The sequence below is a fragment of the Oncorhynchus keta genome, unplaced genomic scaffold (genome assembly GCF_023373465.1).
Source record: "Oncorhynchus keta strain PuntledgeMale-10-30-2019 unplaced genomic scaffold, Oket_V2 Un_scaffold_14384_pilon_pilon, whole genome shotgun sequence".
Lineage (NCBI taxonomy): Eukaryota > Metazoa > Chordata > Actinopteri > Salmoniformes > Salmonidae > Oncorhynchus > Oncorhynchus keta.
This window is the reverse complement of record NW_026290787.1, coordinates 246,303-274,137: the sequence shown is the minus strand read 5'-3', so window position 1 is coordinate 274,137 and position 27,835 is coordinate 246,303. Positions and strand designations below refer to the sequence as shown.

The 27,835-nt window shown below is 46.1% G+C and overlaps 1 protein-coding gene across 2 annotated transcripts in view; it reads right to left on the bottom strand.

Moving 5' to 3' along the window:
* LOC118377791 (filamin A-interacting protein 1-like) overlaps positions 1–26,415 on the bottom strand; it is an 81,713-nt gene extending 55,298 nt beyond the window's left edge. Inside the window, exon 1 of one of the 2 annotated variants that reach the window (XM_052513928.1) lies at positions 26,080–26,415. The gene's annotated coding sequence lies outside the window, so the exon portion shown is untranslated. Of the gene's footprint in view, positions 1–18,584; positions 18,690–26,079 lie in introns of those variants that run through there. The other variant, XM_052513929.1, reaches the window with a different exon arrangement.
* Positions 26,416–27,835: the final 1,420 nt, after the last annotated feature.

Genomic DNA, 27,835 nt, shown 5'->3' with positions numbered 1-27,835 from the left:
GAATGGTGTCGTCTGCGTAGAGGTGGATCAGGGAATCGCCCGCAGCAAGACCAACATCATTGATATATACAGAGAAAAGAGTCGGCCCGAGAATTGAACCCTGTGGCACCCCCATAGAGACTGCCAGAGGACCGGACAGCATGCCCTCCGATTTGACACACTGAACTCTGTCTGCAAAGTAATTGGTGAACCAGGCAAGGCAGTCATCCGAAAAACGAGGCTACTGAGTCTGCCGATAAGAATCTGGTGATTGACAGAGTCGAAAGCCTTGGCAAGGTCGATGAAGACGGCTGCACAGTACTGTCTTTTATCGATGGCGGTTATGATGTCGTTTAGTACCTTGAGTGTGGCTGAGGTGCACCCGTGACCGGCTCGGAAACCAGATTGCATAGCGGAGAAGGTACGGTGGGATTCGAGATGGTCAGTGACCTGTTTGTTGACTTGGCTTTCGAAGACCTTAGATAGGCAGGGCAGAATGGATATAGGTCTGTAACAGTTTGGGTCCAGGGTGTCTCCCCCTTTGAAGAAGGGGATGACTGCAGCAGCTTTCCAATCCTTGGGGATCTCAGACGATATGAAAGAGAGGTTGAACAGGTTGGTAATAGGGGTTGCGACAATGGCGGCGGATAGTTTCAGAAATAGAGGGTCCAGATTGTCAAGCCCAGCTGATTTATACGGGTCCAGTGATACAGGACAGTTAGCAGCCGATGTGTAACCTAGTGATACAGTACAGTTAGCAGCCAAGGCGTATCTTAGTGATACAGGACAGTTAGCAGCCGATGTGTAACCTAGTGATACCGGACAGTTAGCAGCCGATGTGTAACTTATTTATACCGGACAGTTAGCAGCCGATGTGTAACCTAGTGATACAGAACAGTTAGCAGCCGCGGCTTAACCAAGTGATACAGGACAGTTAGCAGCCGCGGCGTAACCTAGTGATACAGGACAGTTAGCAGCCGATGTGTAACTTATTTATACCGGACAGTTAGCAGCCAATGTGTAACTTATTTATACCGGACAGTTAGCAGCCGATGTGTAACCTGGTGATACAGGACAGTTAGCAGCCGAAGTGTAACCTAGTGATACAGGACAGTTAGCAGCCGATGTGTAACTTATTTATACCGGACAGTTAGCAGCCGATGTGTAACCTGGTGATACAGGACAGTTAGCAGCCTATGTGTAACCTAGTGATACAGGACAGTTAGCAGCCGATGTGTAACCTAGTGATACAGGACAGTTAGCAGCCGAGGTGTATCTTAGTGATACAGGACAGTTAGCAGCCGATGTGTAACCTGGTGATACAGGACAGTTAGCAGCCGAGGTGTAACTTAGTTATACAGGACAGTTAGCAGCCGATGTGTAAACAAAGGGGTTTCAGTACAGTTAGCAGCCGATGTGTAACCTAGTGATACAGGACAGTTAGCAGCCGATGTGTAACTTATTTATACCGGACAGTTAGCAGCCGATGTGTAACATAGTGATACAGAACAGTTAGCAGCCGATGTGTAACATAGTGATACAGAACAGGTAGCCGCCGCGGTGTAACCTAGTGATACAGGACAGTTAGCAGCCGCGGCGTAACCTAGTGATACAGGACAGTTAGCAGCCGATGTGTAACTTAGTTATACAGGACAGTTAGCAGCCGATGTGTAACCTGGTGATACAGGACAGTTAGCAGCCGCCGCGTAACCTAGTGATACAGGACAGTTAGCAGCCGATGTGTAACTTAGTTATACAGGACAGTTAGCAGCCGATGTGTAACCTAGTGATACAGGACAGTTAGCAGCCAATGTGTAACCTGGTGACACAGGACAGTTAGCAGCCGCCGTGTAACCTGGTGATACAGGACAGTTAGCAGCCGATGTGTAACCTAGTGATACAGGACAGTTAGCAGCCGATGTGTAACCTGGTGATACAGGACAGTTAGCAGCCGATGTGTAACCTAGTGATACAGGACAGTTAGCAGCCGATGTGTAACCTAGTGATACAGTACAGTTAGCAGCCGAGGTATAACCTAGTGATACAGGACAGTTAGCAGCCGAGGTGTATCTTAGTGATACAATACAGTTAGCAGCCGAGGTGTATCTTAGTGATACAGTACAGTTAGCAGCCGATGTGTAACCTAGTGATACAGTACAGTTAGCAGCCGAGGTATAACCTAGTGATACAGGACAGTTAGCAGCCGCGGCGTAACCTAGTGATACAGTACAGTTAGCAGCCGATGTGTATCTTAGTGATACAGTACAGTTAGCAGCCGATGTGTAACCTAGTGATACAGTACAGTTAGCAGCCGAGGTATAACCTAGTGATACAGGACAGTTAGCAGCCGAGGTGTATCTTAGTGATACAATACAGTTAGCAGCCGAGGTGTATCTTAGTGATACAGTACAGTTAGCAGCCGATGTGTAACCTAGTGATACAGTACAGTTAGCAGCCGAGGTATAACCTAGTGATACAGGACAGTTAGCAGCCGAGGTGTAACCTAGTGATACAGGACAGTTAGCAGCCGAGGTATAACCTAGTGATACAGGACAGTTAGCAGCCGAGGTGTGACCTAGTGATACAGGACAGTTAGCAGCCGATGTGTAACCTAGTGATACAGGACAGTTAGCAGCCGAGGTATAACCTAGTGATACAGGACAGTTAGCAGCCGAGGTGTGACCTAGTGATACAGGACAGTTAGCAGCCGATGTGTAACCTAGTGATACAGGACAGTTAGCAGCCGATGTGTAACCTAGTGATACAGGACAGTTAGCAGCCGATGTGTAACCTAGTGATACAGGACAGTTAGCAGCCGATGTGTAACCTAGTGATACAGGACAGTTAGCAGCCGATGTGTAACCTAGTGATACAGGACAGTTAGCAGCCGATGTGTAACCTAGTGATACAGGACAGTTAGAAGCCGAGGTATAACCTAGTGATACAGGACAGTTAGCAGCCGAGGTATAACCTAGTGATACAGGACAGTTAGCAGCCGATGTGTAACCTAGTGATACAGGACAGTTAGAAGCCGATGTGTAACTTAGTGATACAGGACAGTTAGCAGACGCGGCGTAACCTAGTGATACAGGACAGTTAGCAGCCGATGTGTAACCTAGTGATACAGTACAGTTAGCAGCCGAGGTATAACCTAGTGATACAGGACAGTTAGCAGCCGAGGTGTATCTTAGTGATACAATACAGTTAGCAGCCGAGGTGTATCTTAGTGATACAGTACAGTTAGCAGCCGATGTGTAACCTAGTGATACAGTACAGTTAGCAGCCGAGGTATAACCTAGTGATACAGGACAGTTAGCAGCCGAGGTGTAACCTAGTGATACAGGACAGTTAGCAGCCGAGGTGTGACCTAGTGATACAGGACAGTTAGCAGCCGAGGTGTGACCTAGTGATACAGGACAGTTAGCAGCCGATGTGTAACCTAGTGATACAGGACAGTTAGCAGCCGAGGTATAACCTAGTGATACAGGACAGTTAGCAGCCGAGGTGTGACCTAGTGATACAGGACAGTTAGCAGCCGATGTGTAACCTAGTGATACAGGACAGTTAGCAGCCGATGTGTAACCTAGTGATACAGGACAGTTAGCAGCCGATGTGTAACCTAGTGATACAGGACAGTTAGCAGCCGATGTGTAACCTAGTGATACAGGACAGTTAGCAGCCGATGTGTAACCTAGTGATACAGGACAGTTAGCAGCCGATGTGTAACCTAGTGATACAGGACAGTTAGAAGCCGAGGTATAACCTAGTGATACAGGACAGTTAGCAGCCGAGGTATAACCTAGTGATACAGGACAGTTAGCAGCCGATGTGTAACCTAGTGATACAGGACAGTTAGAAGCCGATGTGTAACCTAGTGATACAGGACAGTTAGCAGCCGAGGTGTAACCTAGTGATACAGGACAGTTAGAAGCCGAGGTGTAACCTAGTGATACAGGACAGTTAGCAGCCGAGGTGTAACCTAGTGATACAGGACAGTTAGAAGCCGAGGTATAACCTAGTGATACAGGACAGTTAGCAGCCGAGGTATAACCTAGTGATACAGGACAGTTAGCAGCCGATGTGTAACCTAGTGATACAGGACAGTTAGAAGCCGATGTGTAACTTAGTGATACAGGACAGTTAGCAGCCGAGGTGTAACCTAGTGATACAGGACAGTTAGCAGCCGAGGTGTAACCTAGTGATACAGGACAGTTAGAAGCCGAGGTGTAACCTAGTGATACAGGACAGTTAGCAGCCGAGGTGTAACCTAGTGATACAGGACAGTTAGCAGCCGAGGTGTAACCTAGTGATACAGGACAGTTAGCAGCCGAGGTGTAACCTAGTGATACAGGACAGTTAGAAGCCGATGTGTAACCTAGTGATACAGGACAGTTAGCAGCCGATGTGTAACCTAGTGATACAGTACAGTTAGCAGCCGAGGTATAACCTAGTGATACAGGACAGTTAGCAGCCGCGGCGTAACCTAGTGATACAGGACAGTTAGCAGCCGATGTGTAACCTAGTGATACAGTACAGTTAGCAGCCGAGGTATAACCTAGTGATACAGGACAGTTAGCAGCCGCGGCATAACCTAGTGATACAGTACAGTTAGCAGCCGATGTGTATCTTAGTGATACAGTACAGTTAGCAGCCGATGTGTAACCTAGTGATACAGTACAGTTAGCAGCCGAGGTATAACCTAGTGATACAGGACAGTTAGCAGCCGAGGTGTATCTTAGTGATACAATACAGTTAGCAGCCGAGGTGTATCTTAGTGATACAGTACAGTTAGCAGCCGATGTGTAACCTAGTGATACAGTACAGTTAGCAGCCGAGGTATAACCTAGTGATACAGGACAGTTAGCAGCCGAGGTGTAACCTAGTGATACAGGACAGTTAGCAGCCGAGGTATAACCTAGTGATACAGGACAGTTAGCAGCCGAGGTGTGACCTAGTGATACAGGACAGTTAGCAGCCGATGTGTAACCTAGTGATACAGGACAGTTAGCAGCCGAGGTATAACCTAGTGATACAGGACAGTTAGCAGCCGAGGTGTGACCTAGTGATACAGGACAGTTAGCAGCCGATGTGTAACCTAGTGATACAGGACAGTTAGCAGCCGATGTGTAACCTAGTGATACAGGACAGTTAGCAGCCGATGTGTAACCTAGTGATACAGGACAGTTAGCAGCCGATGTGTAACCTAGTGATACAGGACAGTTAGCAGCCGATGTGTAACCTAGTGATACAGGACAGTTAGCAGCCGATGTGTAACCTAGTGATACAGGACAGTTAGAAGCCGAGGTATAACCTAGTGATACAGGACAGTTAGCAGCCGAGGTATAACCTAGTGATACAGGACAGTTAGCAGCCGATGTGTAACCTAGTGATACAGGACAGTTAGAAGCCGATGTGTAACTTAGTGATACAGGACAGTTAGCAGACGCGGGGTAACCTAGTGATACAGGACAGTTAGCAGCCGATGTGTAACCTAGTGATACAGTACAGTTAGCAGCCGAGGTATAACCTAGTGATACAGGACAGTTAGCAGCCGAGGTGTATCTTAGTGATACAGTACAGTTAGCAGCCGAGGTGTATCTTAGTGATACAGTACAGTTAGCAGCCGATGTGTAACCTAGTGATACAGTACAGTTAGCAGCCGAGGTATAACCTAGTGATACAGGACAGTTAGCAGCCGAGGTGTAACCTAGTGATACAGGACAGTTAGCAGCCGAGGTATAACCTAGTGATACAGGACAGTTAGCAGCCGAGGTGTGACCTAGTGATACAGGACAGTTAGCAGCCGATGTGTAACCTAGTGATACAGGACAGTTAGCAGCCGAGGTATAACCTAGTGATACAGGACAGTTAGCAGCCGAGGTGTGACCTAGTGATACAGGACAGTTAGCAGCCGATGTGTAACCTAGTGATACAGGACAGTTGGCAGCCGATGTGTAACCTAGTGATACAGGACAGTTAGCAGCCGATGTGTAACCTAGTGATACAGGACAGTTAGCAGCCGATGTGTAACCTAGTGATACAGGACAGTTAGCAGCCGATGTGTAACCTAGTGATACAGGACAGTTAGCAGCCGATGTGTAACCTAGTGATACAGGACAGTTAGAAGCCGAGGTATAACCTAGTGATACAGGACAGTTAGCAGCCGAGGTATAACCTAGTGATACAGGACAGTTAGCAGCCGATGTGTAACCTAGTGATACAGGACAGTTAGAAGCCGATGTGTAACCTAGTGATACAGGACAGTTAGCAGCCGATGTGTAACCTAGTGATACAGGACAGTTAGCAGACGAGGTATAACCTAGTGATACAGGACAGTTAGAAGCCGATGTGTAACCTAGTGATACAGGACAGTTAGAAGCCGAGGTATAACCTAGTGATACAGGACAGTTAGCAGCCGAGGTATAACCTAGTGATACAGGACAGTTAGCAGCCGATGTGTAACCTAGTGATACAGGACAGTTAGAAGCCGATGTGTAACCTAGTGATACAGGACAGTTAGCAGCCGAGGTGTAACCTAGTGATACAGGACAGTTAGCAGCCGAGGTGTAACCTAGTGATACAGGACAGTTAGCAGCCGAGGTGTAACCTAGTGATACAGGACAGTTAGCAGCCGAGGTGTAACCTAGTGATACAGGACAGTTAGCAGCCGAGGTGTAACCTAGTGATACAGGACAGTTAGAAGCCGATGTGTAACTTAGTGATACAGGACAGTTAGCAGCCGAGGTGTAACCTAGTGATACAGGACAGTTAGCAGCCGAGGTGTAACCTAGTGATACAGGACAGTTAGCAGCCGAGGTGTAACCTAGTGATACAGGACAGTTAGAAGCCGATGTGTAACTTAGTGATACAGGACAGTTAGCAGACGCGGCGTAACCTAGTGATACAGGACAGTTAGCAGCCGAGGTGTATCTTAGTGATACAGGACAGTTAGAAGCCGATGTGTAACCTAGTGATACAGGACAGTTAGCAGCCGATGTGTAACCTAGTGATACAGGACAGTTAGCAGCCGATGTGTAACCTAGTGATACAGGACAGTTAGAAGCCGATGTGTAACTTAGTGATACAGGACAGTTAGCAGCCGAGGTATAACCTAGTGATACAGGACAGTTAGCAGCCGATGTGTAACCTAGTGATACAGGACAGTTAGAAGCCGATGTGTAACTTAGTGATACAGGACAGTTAGCAGCCGAGGTATAACCTAGTGATACAGGACAGTTAGCAGCCGATGTGTAACCTAGTGATACAGGACAGTTAGCAGCCGATGTGTAACCTAGTGATACAGGACAGTTAGAAGCCGATGTGTAACTTAGTGATACAGGACAGTTAGCAGCCGAGGTATAACCTAGTGATACAGGACAGTTAGCAGCCGATGTGTAACCTAGTGATACAGGACAGTTAGCAGCCGAGGTGTAACCTAGTGATACAGGACAGTTAGCAGCCGCGGCGTAACCTAGTGATACAGGACAGTTAGCAGCCGAGGTGTAACCTAGTGATACAGTACAGTTAGCAGCCGCGGCGTAACCTAGTGATACAGTACAGTTAGCAGCTGAGGCATGGCCTTGATACCACCTTACTGTCCTTCTGTATTTGACCATCATCAATCATCCATGATGCTTTATACTCTACTCCATGACTCAGCTTTATCACTCTCCTAAAGTATTTCACACCAGCTCCTTGGCCCGGGACACTGTGCATACCACAGTCATGCACGGAGTACGACCTCCAAACTGTTTATAGCTGTGCCTATGGAGTTTCTTAATCATCTGGATATTCCCATCCTGAATTCCAACATGCCAACTATCTACACTTGTTATTATGTTAAAGTTAGTGTTAGTGTTAATTGTGTGGTTATTAGCGTGTTAGTAGCGAATAAGGGCTACTTTTTTCTCCAAATACTGGGAACTTGAAAGTGGGAAAGGCCTACAGGCTTTTCCATCCAGCGCCAGCCCCTAGAAAATTAATTGTTTACAAACAGCAGGGTGATCTCCTTGGTTACGGGCAGCGATCACAGTTCAGACTCTGAGGTGGATGGGGCGCTGGGCAATAAAACCGTTCCCTGAGTTTCCTGCTACAACAGAGAACTCATTTGGGAATTCCACAACTCTGAGATAAATCAATTGCTGGGGACACATGGCTGTAATTCCTCCATGCTGACCAGAGAGATGTTCAGGAGCGGGTCAGGCGAACAGGATGTTTTAGTACAGCCATAAAGTATGCTATTCTAAAACGCCTCTATATATGACGTTGTTGTAGACCTATATTTCCGTTGCTGTCGTGTGGGCCTATAGCAGGGAGTGTAAATACTAAGCCACAGTGCTTTGCAGTGCTCCAAGTGATGCAATCAAATTAGTTATCTAGAGATAACCAAGTGTTGACTTTTAAATGTTTTAATTTGCAGGAGTGCCTCGAGATTGTCATGAGTGGACTTTAACTTGAAGTATATTGCGTCACTACATTATAATTTCTGTCACCACACCTACAGTATAGCGCATTGAATTAAAACATAACCTTCAAGCCGGCATGGCTACAACTCATACCAAGAATGATCCCAACTTCATGAGCCCCAGAGTACAGAGTAGACAAACAGTGACATATGACATGACACGTGCAACACAGTCCCAAGGGTCCCCAGAAAGAGAAAGGACGAGGGGTGAAACCTGATGATGAATTACAAGACACATGAAAATACAACACAACCCTGTGCTGGATGCAAACATCCAAACCTCCTCCTCCTCGTCGAACTCCCATGCAGCGGCCAAAACATATAGAGGAATCTGTTTAGAGTCTCAGGCCTCGCTCAAGTAGCGTGACACAAGCTGTTGACAGAGGGACGAAGGGCTACGTCCCCCTGGGAGGAGAGGAAAGACAGATCCTGTCTACACAGAGGTCCTGTCGGGTTTGGCTTGAGGGGTCTGTCTGGGAAGAGATCCATGCGTGCGTGTGTCAGTCTGTCTGCTTATGTTGAGGTGTAGTGGTTGCCATGGGGATTATATCACATGATCTCATGGTCTGGGCCAGATGCCAAACTCCAATCCCACTTTTTATGACCGACCAGGAATGCAGAAGGGCCTAGGGTTGGTGTATGGGTTGGTGTGTGTGTGTCTGTCTGTATGTTTGTTGGTATGTTTGTCTGTTTATGTACTGCTCTGCTCTGTAATTTTCAGTCTATAAAGTATAAACGTATTTCCTTGTACTGTACTTTTGAGCTTTGGTATTAATGAATCTGTCTCTGTCTATCTCTGTGAGTGTGCTCTTCCATACAGTATATTTGATACTGACTCTTGTTTCATTAGTTGGCAATGGGGGAAAACCGCAATATCATCTTTAGCAACACACTGTACCTTTTAATTTATGCAGGTGATTTTGATGAGAGGTGTCAGGTAGTGACACCCACCACCCCCTGGTTTCACACCCTGCAGGCAGCTGACACCAGAGCCCAGGGATGAAGCTGCCAAACCCTCAGGAGTACTGACATAGACATATGTTCCTGGATTTTCCATGGATGTGTTTTTGTAGAGAGATGGGGAGACAGACACAGTATGTTTTCAGGTCATGGCCATTAATGTTGGGTCTCTTCTTACGGAATACGGTACAAAGAGCCTGGTCCCAGACCTGTATAGATCCTCTCTGTTCATTCATGGTGATGCCAAACACGACAACAGTAGTCAGAGCAGAGGACTTGGCTGAAGCACACTGTATATATCTGGGACAGATCTGGGACCAGGCTATATTACAATATTTGGCTGAAGCACATACAGTATTATCTGGGACCAGCAGGCTATGAAAGCGTGATGCTTTCTCAGGGAAATATCCACTTCCACCGGCCCGGAGCTCTGGCATATCAACACAGCGGTTGGCGGTCGCAGACAAGACTCACCGGGTTGGGTGTGAATATCTGGGATGTTCGATCACCACATGGGCCCCCCATCCCGGGGCAGAAGACACATCATGATGAACTTTACTGGTGCAGCCAGCCTGGTACTCTCCATTCCTTCCTCCATAGATAGTATAGCACTTATTTTATGTGCAATCTTATTCCATTCTTATTCATTTGTTTACAACTATTCTTAATTTTATTGACACCGGTGTTATAATAATAATTATATGTAATGGTGTGTTGCTAAATCACCTGCACGTGTGTGTGTATGTATTTATGTGTGTATATGTATGTATATGTATATGTATGAATATGTGTATAAATGTGTATGTGCATGTATATGTGTGTGTGTGTGCGCGCGTGCGCGTGTGTGTATGTATTTATGTTTGTGTATGTATGTATGTATGTATGTATGTATGTGTATGTGTGTGTGTGTGTGTGTGTGTGTGTGTGTGTGTGTGTGTGTGTGTGTGTATGTATGTATGTATGTATGTATGTATGTATGTATGTATGCATGCATGCATGCATGCATGCATGCATGCATGCATGCATGTATGTATGTATGTATGTATGTATGTATGTATGTATGTATGTATGTATGTATGTATGTATGTATGTATGTATGTATGTATGTATGTATGTATGTATGTATGTATGTATGTATGTATGTATGTATGTATGTATGTATGCATGCATGTATGTATGTATGTATGTATGTATGTATGTATGTATGTATGTATGTATGTATGTATGTATGTATGTATGTATGTATGTATGTATGTATGTATGTATGTATGTATGTATGCATCAGCAACCACAGCTAATGAAGTCACTGAAACCATTAACAAAGAGTTGCAGTCTGTTTTGGAATGGGTGGCCAGTAATAAACCGGTCCTGAGAATCTCTAAAACTAAAAGCATTGTATTTAGTACTAATCATTCCATCAACTGAACCTGGTAATGAATGTTGTGGCTGTTGAACAAGTTGAGGAGACTAAATTACTTGATGTTACCTTAGATTGTAAACTGTCATGGTCAAAACTTATGGATTCAATGGTTGTAAAAATGAGGAGAGGTCTGTAATAAAGAGATACTCTGCTTTTTTGTCACCACACTCCAAAAAGTAAGTTCTGCAGGCTCTAGTTTTGTCTTATCTTGATTCTTGTCCAGTTGTGTGGTCGAGTGCTGCAAGGAAAGACCTAATTAAGCTGCAGCTGGCCCAGAACAAAGCATCACGTCTTGCTCTTCATTGTAATCAGAGGGCTGATATAAATACTATGTATGCTAGTCACTCTTGGCTAAGAGTTGAGTAGAGACACTGCATTACTTCTTCTTTTAATAAGAAACATGAATGTGTTGAAAATCCCTAATTGTTTGCATAGTCAACTTACACACAGCTCTGATGCACGCACTTACCCCACCAGACATGGCACCAGGGGTCTTTTCACAGTCCCCAGGTCCAGAACAAATGAAAGAAAGTGTACAGTATTATATAGAGCCCTTATTGCATGGAACTCCGTTCCATCTCATATTGCTCAAATAAACAGCAAACCTGGTTTCAAAAACAGATAAAGCAACACCTCACGGCACAAAGCCTCTCCCCTATTTGACCTAGATAGTTTGTGTGTAGTTCTGTCCTTGAGCTGTTGTCTATTAATGTTCTGTATTATGTAATGTTTCATGTTTTGTGTGGGCCCCAGGAAGAGTAGCTGCTGCTTTTGAAACAGCTAATGGGGATCCCAATAGAGAATCTTGTTTCTCATGGTCTGAGAGTCTTTATGTACTTTTTGGCAAACTCCAAGTGGGCTGTTATGTGCCTTTTACTGAGGAGTGGCTTCCGTCTGGCCACTTTACCATAAAGGCCTGATTGGTGGAGTGCTGCAGAGATGGTTGTCCTTCTGGAAGATTCTTCCATCTCCGCGGAGGAACTCTAGAGCTCTGTCAGAGTGACCATCAGGTTCTTGGTCACCCTGACCAAGGCCCTTATACCCCGATTTCTCAGTTTGGCCGGGCGGCCAGCTCTAGGAAGAATCTTGGTGGTTCCAAACTTCTTCCATTTCAGGCCACTGTGTTCTTGGGGACCTTCAATGCTGCAGAAATGTTTTGGTAGCCTTCCCCAGATCTGTGCCTCAACACAATCCTGTCTCAGAGCTCTACAGACAATTCCTTTGACCTCATGGCTTGGTTTTTGCTCTGATATGCGCTGTCAACTGTGGGACCTTTATATAGACAGGTGTGTGCCTTTCCAAATCATGTCCAATTAATTGACTTTAAAACAGGTGGGCTCCAATCAAGTTGTAGAAACATCTCAAGGATGCTCAATGGAAACAGGATGCACCTGAGCTCAGTTTCGAGTCTCATAGCAAAGGGTCTGAATACTTATGTAAATAAGGTAGTTATGTTTTTTGTTATAAATTTGCAAAAAAATCTAAAAACCTGTTTTCGCTTTGTGATTATGGGGTATTGTGTGTAGATTGATAAGGGAAAAATAAATAATTTAATCAATTTTAGAATACGGCTGTAAAGTAACAAAATGTTGAAAAAAGTCAAGGGGTCTGAATACTTTGCGAATGTACTGTAAAATAATGGAATTAGAAATCTAACACAAAAAAACTTTCTGGGCTAATAATGTAAGAGATAACACAACATTTGTTTTACAATACTGCAAAGTTTCTTAGGAGCTAGAAGCAGAGCTGCCATATCTGTTGGCGCCATCTCATATAGCTATAGAGATGTCACTAAGCTATGTTGAGCCAGCAATGGTAATGATCGCCTATCATAAATCGCCATGGTAAATGTTACTCTCAAATGTCTGACATACTGTAGGGCAGCCTACAGCATAAACTTGAGTTGTAGCGTTCTCTATACTGTTTTCCCATGCAGAAAGAAGAGTGCTCACTCCATAGGGTCCCCTGTGGAACAGTGGGTAGAGGATGCCGTTTGCAACTTTAGGGTTGTGGGTTCAACTCCCATGGGAGACCAGTACAAAAATGCCACACTACAGAAGTCGCTCTGGATACGAGCGTCTGCTAAATTACTGAAACGTTTTTAAAAAATGCAATGGCATAAAGCTCTACATTCTGGTGATGCTTTTTACAGGATAACCTGCAGAGGGCAGCAATTTGTAACTTTTGGGACTTTGTCCTTTATCCTGTACACAAGCGCAACAGCAGCGCTGAGTAAGATAACATCATTCTTAAAGGCACTATGCAGGTATCATGACCCTCCTCCCAATGAGCCTATCCTCTCTGTCAGTTCTGGGCAGAAGGCACCTGTAAACACTGATTTAGGATTAGTGACTTTTCCCGAATTCTTACCTTCACCATAAGGGAAGGAAATGCAAAGCTGACCTTAGATCAGTGTCTCTGACAAAGGACTGACAAGAACGCAGAAATGGGTAATAGGGTCCATTAGGCTGGTCATCAGATTGTCAGTGTGTCTGATACAGCCTAGATCCCTCTGAATGGTGATTCCTCCTTTCACCACGTCCTGTAACTGTTCATGTCTAAGCCTGACTCACCGTGACCTGTCTGAGAAATCAAATCAAATCAAATGGTATTAGTCACATGCGCCGAATACATCAGTGAAATGCTTACTTATGAGCCCCTAAACAACAGTGCACTTAAAAAAAAAACTAAAATACGAAATTAAAAGATACATACCACTATGACCTTATGACTCTGAGTGACCTCAGTTGATTCCTTCTCGTCGTCACACCAACTGAAGTATACACAACAATCCGTTTGCAGAGGTTGAAAATCCCTCTTTGTCGGGTTTTCTAATCTCTCAGTGTTTGTGGTTGACTCTTTCTGACCGTTCATCTATTGGAGAGGAGTGACGCCACCTTGTAATCCTTCACAGTCTTGTCTGTTGTCTCCCCTTGAAAGGGTCCCATGTCCTTTTCTCTGGTCTATTTCTCCCATAAAAGCATGGTATGCCTCTCTGCCCACGTTCAATCTTACAATGATAGCCTATCTATATATATCCTCAGTATTTTGGTGCTTCCAGAATCGTACGATATGGGACAATGAATGTAATGGCACTTTGTGCCAACCACTGTACTAAGAATACCAGGCCCTTTCTAAGAATCTAAGAATACTAGAAAAAGTTAAGCATACTATGATCCAATTAGTCCACTTGATGTCAAAAACCTCAAGTTCCATTTGTCAGACTTTAGCTTGCAGCTTTATGCCCCCTACTGGGGAAAGGGGAAGGAAACATGTAAAACTAGAAGTGGAGCTCCAGTATGGAAGAGGAGAGAAGTAATGGTTGAAATTCAGCTAGACCTCCGTACCATACACCCTGCATACCATACACCCTGCCCTGCATCCCATACACCCTGCATCCATCCCACTGCTGGCATGCCTCTGAAGCTAAGCAGGGTTGGTCCTAGTCGGTCCCTGGATGGGAGGGCCAGCAGGAGGCACACTTTCCTCTGGTCTAAAAAAAATATATCCTTGTGCCCCAGAGCAGTGATTGGAGACATTGCCCTGTGTAGGGTGCTGTCTTTTGGATGGGATGTTAAATGGGTGTCCTGACTCTCTGTGGTCACTGAAGATCCCATGGCACTTATTGTAAGAGTAGGGGTGGTAACCCTGGTGTCCTGGCTAAATTCCCAATCTGACCCTCATACCATCATGACTATCTTATCATCCCCAGCTTCCAATTGGCTCATTCATCCTGCCTCCTTTCTCTAGTAACTATTCCACAGGTCATTGCTGTAAATGAGAATGTGTTCGCAGTCAACATACCTGGTAAAGTAAAGGTAAAAAAAAAACACAGAACACATTGATGCTCGGAATGTAGACCGGTTATGTTATCAGGCAATCCTCACAGTTGAAAGGCTCATATGTGAGGCCAACTAGAGGCCGACTAGGTTATATTGCAAAAGGTCACTTCCTTCTCAGTAAATACCAGGCCTATACAAAATACCCACACGAGATTATAAAATATCACTGGATTCATTCTGCTCAGTCGGAGTCATGAAAGCCCAAAAAAAGAGAAATGGCTCCAAGAAATGTGAACCAAGAAATGTGAACCATCTCTACGCTTCGTCCTTAACATGTCCCACAGTTTATAGTCTGTTGAGCAAGAAGCAGCTATGGCTATTAGCCATGCTTCTAATTTGGTCCTGCTAGCTGTTGGAGTGGAGCTAGCCTAGCCTTCACGCATATATGCTCTATGGCAGTTGGAGTGGGTCAAGCCTAGCCTGTGATGGCTGCTGCAGTGGGGCTAGCCTAGCCTGTGCTAAATGCTGTAGTGCTAGCTGTTGGAGTGGGTCAATAATGTTTGTACCATATTTTGTGCTGTAAATAAGAATTTGTTCTTACTGACTTGCCTAGTTAAATAAAGGTGTGTTTATGTGCCCAGACTTGAGGTGGGATGATCTCTCTGTAATCCATGCTTGCCCAACGGCCCGCTGCCTGCTATAATTAGGGTCACTCGATCCGCCCCACTACGGGGGAGGGGGTGGGGGGTTAAATATATATACCTAATATATTTAAATATATTGGGAAAATGTATTTATCATATATATAAATAAATAAAATATATGTAGATTATTTGTAAATTGCATGTGTAAAATACACACTCACAATGTTTTCTGCCCCGATGATAATGTCAATGTCTCATTGACCTTGTACATTAGGTTTCCAAAGTTTCCAAAGTTGCGTTTTGCACTGATTGAAGTGGATCTCATTGACCTTGTTTGTACCTTGGCATTAGGTTTCCAAAGTTTCCACTGATTGAAGTGGATTTAACAAGTGACATCAATATAACCGATCACTTGGTCATGGAAAAAGCATGACAATGTTTACAATGTATACTCTTTTTTTTTTTTTTTTTAATTTTTTATTTTATTTTTTTTTTTACCCCTTTTTCTCCCCAATTTCATGGTATCCAATTGTTTTAGTAGCTACTATCTTATCTCACCGCTACGACTCCCGTACGGGCTCGGGAGAGACGAAGGTTGAAAGTCATGCGTCCTCCGATACACAACCCAACCCAACCAAGCCGCCATCCAACCCGGAAGCCAGCCGCACCAATGTGTTGGAGGAACCTGGCAACCTTGGTTAGCACGCACTGCGCCCGGCCTGCCACAGGAGTCGCTGGTGCGTGATGAGACAAAGATTTCCCTACTGAACCCTCCCTAACCCAGATGACGCTAGGCCAATTGTGCGTCGCCCCACGGACCTCCCGGTCGCAGCCGGTTACGACAGAGCCTGGGCGTGAACCCAGGGTCTCTGGTGGCACAGCTGGCGCTGCAGTACAGCGCCCTTAACCACTGCGCCACCCGGGAGGCCCTTAATGTTAGCTCACTGTTGCTCACGACAACAGACCCTCAAGGGTAGTTTTCTGTCTGTCAGACTGAAATCTCACGTATCTAAGAATTTGGACAGCTACAATATCAGGTCAATAAGCTTTGAACTCTTTACTAAGAATAACACATATTGTTATTTGCTAGCACAGCAGGCTGAGGTAGTAACCAATTAGGCCATTGACCAGCTGTCGAGGTCACAATAGATGTCACTCTTCCCCCTTGATGGTGATTAGTTAAGCATTAAGCATCTCCTCATTGATTGACTCGCTGGGAAAGAGGGAATTGATCGGCTATTTAAAACCACTCACTTGTATTGACCGTAATGTATTGACTAACACTGGCTGGAGTCTCCTGTTTGGAGATTTGAACCTTTACGCTAACAAATCTAAGATGGAAAACACCAGGGCCTGGTTTCCCAAAAGCATCGTAGGAGCATCGTTAAATCTCCGAGCTGTTTCCCAAAAACATTGTTATTAACATTGCACTTGAAAACACTCTAACGTCTAACGACCACCTCAGACCGCTCGTAGAACAGCTAAGTCAAATCAAATCAAATGTATTTATAAAGCCCTTCTTACATCAGCTGATTTCTCAAAGTGCTGTACAGAAACCCAGCCTAAAACCCCAAACAGCAAGCAATGCAGGTGTAGAAGCATGGTGGCTAGGAAAAACTCCCTAGAACGGCCAGAACCTAGGAAGAAACCTAGAGAGGAACCAGGCTGAGGGGTGGCCAGTCCTCTTTAGGCTGTGCCGGATGGAGATTATAACAGATCATTGCCAAGATGTTCCAATGTTCATAGATGACCAGCAGGTCTAAATAATAATAATCACAGTGGTTGTATAGTGTGCAACAGGTCAGAACCTCAGGAGTAAATGTCAGTTGGCTTTCATAGCCGATCATTCAGAGTATCTCTACCGCTCCTGCTGTCTCTAGAGAGTTGAAAACAGCAGGTCTGGGACAGGTAGCACATCCGGTGAACAGTGCATCGTTAGATGCTTTTTTGCCCTCCCAAGTCACTTTATACACAGACGTTCTCCGCTAAACATAGAATCCCATGTTTTATCTGTCTCTCTGTGACTGCTGATAACTTCACAACAAAGTTGACTACAAATACAAAGTTGCCTACAGTAGGCTATAGGCCTATGTAAATCATATTGCAATACATTTAACGTTCAATCAATTTAGTTCTATTTTGATACTTGTATGCTACTGTCTGTAATTTGTCTCAATATATTTCATGATGTGTAACAACATGTGCGCAATGATGTGCCAAATCTTGATATAGTGCATTATTAAAGAGCTGCCTAATATTTGCAGCCATAGGTGATAATATCTTTCTAGGAGCTGATCTGTTGTCAGTACTGTGGAATAATTAGAATGTTAAGGTAAGATTTGAATAGAGAAAGCTGATCTGAGAGCAGCGTTGCCTTTCGATCCTATCAGTATCAGCCCAGGCCTCAATGACGCACTTAGCGAACGTTCTCTCTGCGTGGTGTTTTGGGAAACCTATTTAACATCTTCGGCCGTTGTAGGAAAGATGCATCGTTAAAACGCTCGTAAGCCTAAATGCCAACACTTTTGGGAAACCAGGCCCAGGTTGATTATTCCTGGCAATGATTAGCTGGCGAAGCATGGCTGTAGATCTAGTGATCTGTTGTGGTATTGATATAGCTGTGGACCCCAGGAAGAGTAGATGCTGCTTCTGCAAAGGCTAATGAGGATCCAAATAAACAAAACAGCTACCAACAGCGAGCCCCTAACTACCAAAACCACCTAGCAGGTCATTTGGGACACATTCAGGTAGACATGTCAAAAAAAGAACTGACAAGATTCCTTACTCTACATGTAATAGAGCCATGTCTGTTCTACTAAATATATTTATATCTGAGTGTTCCACACCACTGTGCCCTACTTCCTTTACTGATATCCTGAGGGAAAGACGATGTGGAGAAAAGCTGCAGTCTAAGAGAGATTGGACCATAGCTTAAGCCTGTTATAATTTCTAACTGGCAGACAGACGGTGTACTGTACCCTCCTCACACCTCATGGGTAGCTCAGTACTGGGCCCCATGCCAGCCTGACACAGCACCATGCTGTATCCTGGATACCAGAGCTCATATCCAGTGTTGTGTGTGTAACATGCCTCAGTCAATCAGCAGCCTTAAATAAGAAGGGAACGGTTGAGGGAACATGTTCTAGGGGTAGAAAATAGCCTGATAATTGCTCCTGACATTTGATGAGTTCCAGAGTGGCACAAGGTGTGGCTGTGACAAGATACGCTCTCTGTCATTTTTAGTATGACCGTCCCTAGCTACGTGATGTCATAGACGGGACAACAACAAGGGCCACTGCAACCAGTGGGGCCGTTTTTAACCAATTGGAACTCACCAATTGGAACTCAATGACCTTTTATTCTTTCACTAGCTCACATTTAGCAGGGAACCCAGTACTTGTGCCGTCTTATCCAATCCTTCGACCTCATGGCTTGGTTAATGCTCTGACATGCACTGTCAACTGTGGAACCTTATATAGACAGGTGTCTGCCTTTCCAAACCATGTCAAATCAATTGAATTTACCCCAGGTGGACTCCAATCAAGTTGTAGAAACATCTCAAGGATGATCAATGGAAACAGGATGCACCTGAGCTCAGTTTTGAATCTCACAACAAAGGGCCTGAATACTTATTTAAATAACATATTTCTGTTTATACATTTTCAAAAATGTCTAAAAATCTATTTTTGCTTTGTCATTATGGGGTATTGTGTGTAGATTGATGAAGGGGGAAAAAACAATTTAATCAATTTTAGAATAAGGCTGTAATGTAACAAAACATGGAAAAAGTGAAGGGGTCTGAATACTATCTGAATGCACTGTATATGTTCAATCCAGAAATGGTTCATCCAATCAGCCTAAAACCTAATCCCCTCTTTATTCACTAGCTCACCAGCAATATGTCTCACACCAGGCTTCGTCTGGACCTCAGGCTGAGCAGGTCCAGCCTCCTCTGACACGTTTAGAAGCTGGGGATTCCCCCTGTAACACCAAAGCTGTAGGATTCCGCATGTACGGCACTTTCAGACATTAAAATGAGGCCTTTTCATCTGCTGCTGAGTGTCTAATGCAGCACGGACACTCATCCATCACTCCAGGCCTAATGTACTGTGTATAGACGCAGCGAGTGGCCAATGCTCCCCGCCTGCTCTGTGGCTTTAGGAGTCTGAGCAGGATACAATCAGACCAACCATTTAATGTGTATATTTGTTTACTTAAGCCCGATCACTACCATTACACCTACATACACCTGTCTCATCCTGAAATCTGTACAATCTTAGAAAAAAGGGTTCTTCGGCTGTCCCCTTAGACAAATCCTTTTTGGTTCCAGGTAAAACCCTATGCGGTTCCATGTAGAACCCTTTCCACAGAAGGTTCTTACATGGAACCGCATAGCGTTTTACCTGGGACCAAAAATAGTTATTCAAAGTGTTCCCCTATGGGGACAGCCGAAGAACCCTTTTAGGTTCTAGATAGCACACTTTTTCTAAGAGTGTACCTATTTCTACCTGTCTGTGAGAGGAGTCTATCAGCTGTTTTTACAGCGCACTACCCAAAGGACATTGTGTGATTTGACTTGATTGTAGGGAAGAAGGAATGTTGAACTGTGTAAATACTGCAGTGCAGGCTTGTTTTGACAGAGCTCATGGTCACTCTGGTAGCTAGGCCAGAAGGTCTCAAGAGGGACTAGTAAACAACTCACTTCTCTGCCTCTCTACATATTCTCTAACTGGGGAGAGAAACGTCCCTACAGCTCTGAATTCTCCTTCAACCCACAGATTCAACGACTGCAGTGCAGCTTGAAGCTATGCTGTGATTCTAAATGACAAATAGAGGATTCAAAATAAACATGCTGATATTCAAGTTCAATGTGCAGCAAGGCACAACGTTGTGGCTGGCAGGCAGAAGGAGGAGGAGATGTGGGGGTGAACAACATTAGAATTTCTCTTCAGATATATATATATAGAGCTCTTTTCCCAGAGACTACACCAGTGGCATTCTGTGAGGAAACAGGATACCTGGTCTAAAAAGGAAGCAACCTCGCTGCTCTTTGGGGAGCTACATATGCTTAGCTCGGGTCCCACTGGCACTGCTCAACCCCCCTACAGCCCCCATCTCAACCCCCTCTCTATCCACTGTCTCTCTGACCATCCCCCATCTCAACCCCCTCTCTAGCCACTGTCTCTCTGACCATCCCCCATCTCAACCCCCTCTCTAGCCACTGTCTCTCTGACCATCCCCCATCTCAACCCCCTCTCTAGCGCCTGTCTTTCTGACTAGCCCTGCCCCTCTAGCCCACGTCTCTCTGACCAGCCCCCATCTCAAACCCTGGCCCCTCTCTATCCCCTGTCTCTCTGACCATCCCCCATCTCAACCCCCTCTCTGGCGCCTGTCTCTCTGACTAGCCCTGCCCCTCTAGCCCACGTCTCTCTGACCATCCCCCATCTCAACCCCCTCTCTAGCCACTGTCTCTCTGACCATCCCCCATCTCAACCCCCTCTCTAGCCACTGTCTCTCTGACCATCCCCCATCTCAACCCTGGCCCCTCTCTAGAACCTGTCTCTCTGACCATCCCCCATCTCAACCCCCTCTCTGGCGCCTGTCTCTCTGACTAGCCCTGCCCCTCTAGCCCACGTCTCTCTGACCATCCCCCATCTCAACCCCCTCTCTAGCCACTGTCTCTCTGACCATCCCCCATCTCAACCCTGGCCCCTCTCTAGCGCCTGTCTCTCTGACCATCCCCCATCTCAACCCCCTCTCTGACGCCTGTCTCTCTGACTAGCCCTGCCCCTCTAGCCCACGTCTCTCTGACCATCCCCCGTCTCAACCCCCTCTCTAGCCACTGTCTCTCTGACCATCCCCCATCTCAACCCTGGCCCCTCTCTAGCGCCTGTCTCTCTGACTAGCCCTGCCCCTCTAGCCCACGTCTCTCTGACCATCCCCCGTCTCAACCCCCTCTCTATCCCCTGTCTCTCTGACCAGCCCCCATCTCAACCCTGGCCCCTCTCTATCCCCTGTCTCTCTGACCAGCCCCCATCTCAACCCTGGCCCCTCTCTATCCCCTGTCTCTCTGACCAGCCCCCATCTCAACCCTGGCCCCTCTCTATCCCCTGTCTCTCTGACCAGCCCCCATCTCAACCCTGGCCCCTCTCTATCCCCTGTCTCTCTGACCAGCCCCCATCTCAACCCTGGCCCCTCTCTAGCCACTGCCTCTCTGACCAGCCCCCCCCATGGCCTCCCTCAGACCACATGATGGACAAACCACAAGACCTGGTCCAGCACTAACACACTGGGTTCAGTGAGTCCAGGGCTTGGTGCTATTGGATTTATTGAATTACAGTACCAGTCAAAAGTTTGGACACACCTACTCATTCAAGGAATTTACTTTATTTTTTACTATTTTCTGCATTGTAGAATAATAGAAGACATTAAAATGATGAAATAACACACAGAATCATGTATAAAATAGTAAAAATAATGTAAAACCCTTGAATGAGTAGGTGTGTCCAGTTTTGTGACTGGTACCGTAGGTGTGGTTGTGGTTGTGCTGAGCTGGAACAAAAGCCTGCATGCACAGTATCAATGTCCACAGCAGTAGGAGGGGCAGCTTGTGGGGTATGTCGGTTTTAATGCAGTCAACACCTGTGTCAACTTTCTGAAGAAACTCCCTGTGTGGTTTCAGTTCATCTGCAATTGGGGCCAAAGAAGTGTTACTGCAGAATCCAACTACTGTCATGAGGAGACAGATGAAGTGTTGATGAAGCCTGGCAAACACCCCGGCCAGCCCCCCTTAAACCCTTAGTGAAGGGATTTGGCTGAGGGGAAGAAGGGAGGAGTCTACAGCCATGGTTGGTATTAGGGGCCACGGCCTCACAGCACATGTTAATGAGACAGAATGATGGTGGCAGTAACGTGAAGATCTCACTGCCTGCAGACATGGCTTCATGTCTGGCCTCACAGCAGCATCAGCTGTACCTGTTCATGTATTCATTTGATACCTGCACGGACACACACACACACACACAACACACAACTCTGAAGGTAAACAGATCACTAACCCAATTCCCCTCTAGCTCTAGACAGCAGGAGGTGTGACTAATACTTGCCAGTCTGATGTACTGATTACTGCCCCACTTCCCCCAAACTGTCAATCACACTGAAGGAACCGGACGGCAGAGCATGCCAGTGCCAAACCAAGGTAATCTCTACGGTAACCATGGGCTCAACACTGCATCAGTACCCCATCCAATCCATCACTCTGCACAAATGGCCCAATGGAATTTATAAGCCCAAATCCCTGGGCTCTGCTGAGTCAGCTGTTCCTTGATCCCTCTCTCCTCACCCCCCTGTCTCCCTTGGTTCATCCCACACATACTGTACACTCCTACTGGGACTTCACATGTAACCTGGGCATACACCAGGGGAGGCTGGTGAGGGGAGGGCAGCTCATATTAATGACGGTTTGATACTGTTCCATTACTATGAGCCCGACCTTTGATTTAAAGTTTTAACAGCCACTGTCATACACACACTGTCAGACCCTCCCTAGGCCCTAGCTGCCACACCACATCCACACACCCTCAGACCCTCTCTAGGCCCTAGCTGTCTCACCACATCCACACACCCTCAGATCCTCCCTAGGCCCTAGCTGTCTCACCACATCCACACACCCTCAGACCCTCCCTAGGCCCTAGCTGTCTCACTACATCCACATACCCTCAGACCCTCACTAGGCCCTAGCTGTCTCACTACATCCACACACCCTCAGACCCTCCCTAGGCCCTAGCTGTCTCACCACATCCACACACCCTCAGACCCTCACTAGGCCCTAGCTGTCTCACCACATCCACACACCCTCAAACCCTCCCTAGGCCCTAGCTGTCTCACCACATCCACATACCCTCAGACCCTCCCTAGGCCCTAGCTGTCTCACCAAATCCACACACCCTCAGACCCTCCCTAGGCCCTAGCTGTCTCACCACATCCACAAACCCTCAAACCCTCCCTAGGCCCTAGCTGTCTCACCAAATCCACACACCCTCAGACCCTCCCTAGGCCCTAGCTGTCTCACCGCATCCACAAACCCTCAAACCCTCCCTAGGCCCTAGCTGTCTCACCACATCCACACACCCTCAGACCCTCCCTAGGCCCTAGCTGTCTCACCGCATCCACAAACCCTCAAACCCTCCCTAGGCCCTAGCTGTCTCACCACATCCACACACCCTCAAACCCTCCCTAGGCCCTACCTGTCTCACCACATCCACACACCCTCAAACCCTCCCTAGGCCCTACCTGTCTCACCACATCCCAGGCTTACAGTCAGATTACAACGCCTGAGGAGTCAGGCACCACGGACAGGCCCTGCCATGCCAGAAATACTTTAAGAAATGAGGAGATGGGAAACTCATTGGCCAATGAATAGAGGAAAGTACTATGCTGCCCCACCCAGCAGACAACCAATCATGTTCATGTTGTCATGCGGTTGCTAAGCTAATCATCAAGCAATCCCTTCTAAAAGTCTAATCAAAATTGAATCAAATCAAATTGCATTCGTCACATGCTTCATAAACAACAGTGAACTGTTTACGGGCCCTTCCAAACAACGCAGAGAGAAAGAAAATAGAGAAATAATAAAAAGTAAAAGATGTAATAATAAAAAGGTATGAAGGTATGAGTCGAGAAACCTGCCTATTGTCCTCAAAAGTATGAAATGTCACGATTTCAAAGTTATATAATATTACAGAGAACAAGTTCATTATCTCACATCTCAGAAAAGATTTGTAATGTTGTGCTTATTGTTCACGAAATTCATGCTAATGCTAATGAGCTCGCACCAAATTGACTGCCATTGACTCCTTGAAGGAGGGCACTCCTTGTGAGATTGTACCCAGAATGCACTGCACGGCCCATTGACAACATACAGGCAGCATACATAATGGTCGTTAATATGAATCCAATGACGTTTCCCATCTCCTCATTTCTTAAAGTATTTCAGGTCAGGCCTGGTTGTATGTGTTAGCCTGTCGCTTGGACTCACAAACCACTCTGTTGGGTCTCAGGCCTTTTAAAAGTTCATATGGAGCATTGCTGGGTGTCCTTCTGTCAGGTCAAATATTTGCTTACAGCACAGATTAGTGTTGGGTTTAGGTTTAGTGTTGGGCTTATCAGGGGCATGTCTAGAGAAGAGCATGGAGCTTCGTCAGGTTATAGATGAAGGAAGACAGACACAGACCATTCCTGTTTTATGCATGGATTGATGACCTCTAATGTTCAGACTCAATGCTGGAGGGATTGACATAAATGTCTGAACTATAGAAAGTATGTCCACGAGGAGAAAGGTAGGCGTTGACGCCAAATGATTTGGTGATCGTTAATGTTCACACTTAAGGCAAGAGGGATCAACCTAAAAGGCTCTGTACTGTCACCGAAGATGATGTGGTCCTTTTCATGTTACACAAACATCTAATGTGCTTTACCACTGTAGGGTTGCCATGCCAAACCCTGGAGCCTCCTGGGAATTGATAACATAAATGTAAACAATGTTGAAGGAGCTCTAATGGTCTTTAGGTTAGAAACCCTGAACGACCGACTCCTCTTGGGTCACATATTGACCATACTGTACCCACTAAATGAGCTACTCTAAACGTGGGAATGATCTGCTCTAGCTTGAGAAATGACGACCAAACACAGAGGGGCTTGCTTTGGGCGCCATGTTTGCGCCAGTCTGATCCACAGTCAGAAGAATCTGGTCGCTGCTAAAAATGTATTGATGACGGCCAGGCATCCGCCTCCCTCTCCCTGCTCTGGGGCGACACGTTCCAAACGGAGCTGCTAGGTGAAGGCCTGATAACCCCATCTGGCTCAGCCCCTCCATATCCCCCACAGCCCCCTGGGGATCTGAGACGCACAGGACCCTGAGCCTGGACCCACTGCCCTTAGGAAATACCCTGCTGCTGTCACTGTACCACTTCAATGTAGAACATCCATAGGCCAGCTTTGTTGATCTTTGTCTTTGATGTAAGGTAAGGAAATTGACTAGAACGTAATCAGAACTTAACATAACTATTGCCCAGTGGACTAGGTGGTAACTACTTCCTGCACTTCTCAGTTGACAATCGATAAATATGTTCATATTAGCTGCAGTCAATCACATGGGATTATGTTTGACTGGAAACTGACTCTTAGAAAAAAGGGTTCCAAAAGGGTTTTCCAGCTGTCCCCATTGGATGACCATTTTTGGTTCCAGGTAGAACCCTTTTGGGTTCCATGTAGAACCATCTGTGGAAATGGTTCAAGATGGAACCCAAAAGCATTACACTTGGAACCAAAAGGGTTCTTCAAAGGGATATGCTATGGGGACAGCCAAAGAACCCGTTCGGTTCTGGAAAGCACCTTTTTTTCAGTACAATATTCTATCCAGATACACAAACACAATATTATTATTATCAATACTCATGCAGATATGCACCCAAAACATCAGTAATGATGCAAAGATGTCAAATCAACAGGAGTCAATAGGATTGATAGTGGATCTGTAAACCAACTCCCTCAGCTGACCTCACTGAGAATACAACAGTGAGCAGAGTGGTCTATGTGGTCACGACATGTTCCCTTCATGCAGTCTACCTGCCCTGTCTGATTAGCCACAACACCGTCACAGCAACACCCTCCCAACACCAGCCTGTCTCCATACACTGCAGAATGCACATGATAAACTGAATGAAATACTGTAGACAAAGAGGGTTGTCATGGGTACAGAGAGAGAAGTCCATGTAGTTTGACCTCCCTCTCTGGGTTTAGCTGCAGCATGTAGCTGACAACCAGTCTTACCTCAGAGAGCGGTGAGTCAAAGCTGTAGTCCAGACCGCTGCTTGCTGCTACTGCTGCAGTGTCACTGTGTTGCTCTGTAGCCCCCTGACAGCAGAGGAAATGTTATCCAGTGTGTAGTGTTTCCACGTCTTCCTTCCCTGATCGAGCCCTTTTTCTCCTCTTCTGTGTCCTCAGCTTGCCTCTGTCTGTACAATCCAGTTCGAGCGATGGGGGAGGAGGGGGGTTGAATCACTCTTCCGCCGATATGACGGAGAGAAGGAGCGCGCGCCTGGGAGAGAGAGAGACAGAAAGAGGGGGAATGAGACGCTGCTGTGATAGAGGACTGGATAGAAGGACAGTGTGGTGCATTGGAGAGAAATGACTGGGGAGGGAGAGAAGGAGAGAGAGGGAGGGAGGGAAGGAGAGAGAGAGGGAGGGAGGGAAGGAGAGAGAGAGGGAGGGAGGGAGGGAAGGAGAGAGTGAGTGAGGGAGGGGGTAAAGGGACAGATAGGACCTGGCATGCAGATAACTGCCTCGCTGCTAAATTTAACCTACCCCTAATGAGACACACACAAACACACACACACACACACACACACACACACACACACACACACACACACACACACACACACACACACACACACACACACACACACACACACACACACACACACACACACACACACACACACACACACACTTGGCCAGATGGTCCTGTCAGGGAACTGATCCCTAAGGAGTCTGGGACTGACCCGTGGAGATAGAGAGAGAGGAAGGAGAGGGGAAGGAGAGAGAGAAGAGAGAGGGGGGGGTAACTTGTTTCAAGTGCCCAGGGGCAGGTTAGTCAGTTTGGGATTGATTGTTGTTTTATGAAGAGAGTGAAAAGCTTGACAAGGGAACATGAAGTATAGACAGTTCCCAAGTTGAAAGAGACTGGCCAGTAAGACCCTAATAGCATCTACCATACACATCCTATAGTTCTATATGTCATTCTATGGAATCTACCTTCATCAGGACAGCTTTGGAAAGTTTTACTGAGGACACTGGTACCCACATCACCCACAGCTTAAACAATAGGTGACACAAGGTGACAGAGTAAAATGCATTGTAGGTTTTATTTGACTCAGTTGGTCTATTCTGGATGACAATAGAGTCCGGGTGACCATGTCACCTGCTCTGGTACCTTAGGACAAGGCATTTGATTTGCATGTGGGGAATCAAAATGGTGGTCTGATCGGAGCATAGCAGTATTCAAAACAATGTCAAGATTCTATGATCATTTGCCAGTCAACTCTGAAAATAATTGAAAACTGTATTTTTCAAAGAATCACTGAATTTCACAGCATGTTTTTCCCCCTTTAAAACCCAGCATTCTATTCCAGAAGTATACTGTTCTACGCTTGGACCTTCACTGAGGCATGCTCTCCTGTGGGACTGTTTTCTGTCCGACCACGGCAACCACGGGACTACATCTCAGACTCCTTTCAATGTGTCCTTGGCTCCGTGCGGGTCTGTGTTTTCCATCAGTGAGCAGTGCTGCGGTGGGTGTGTGGGTGGGAAGGCTTTTCCTCTGGCCTTCTCCTGAGTAGCAGTGGTGTCAATGTTTCAGTGTCTGGAAGTGTGTCTGGACTGACACAAACTACGTGTGTGGTGAGGTAAAGGCACATTTGAGGCTTCCATTGTGTCAGTCCCCAGCTGTCATCGGAACCTCTCCTTGCCACATACACATACATCTAGCCAGAAACAGACTAAAAGGTGGGCCTCACAGTGCCTG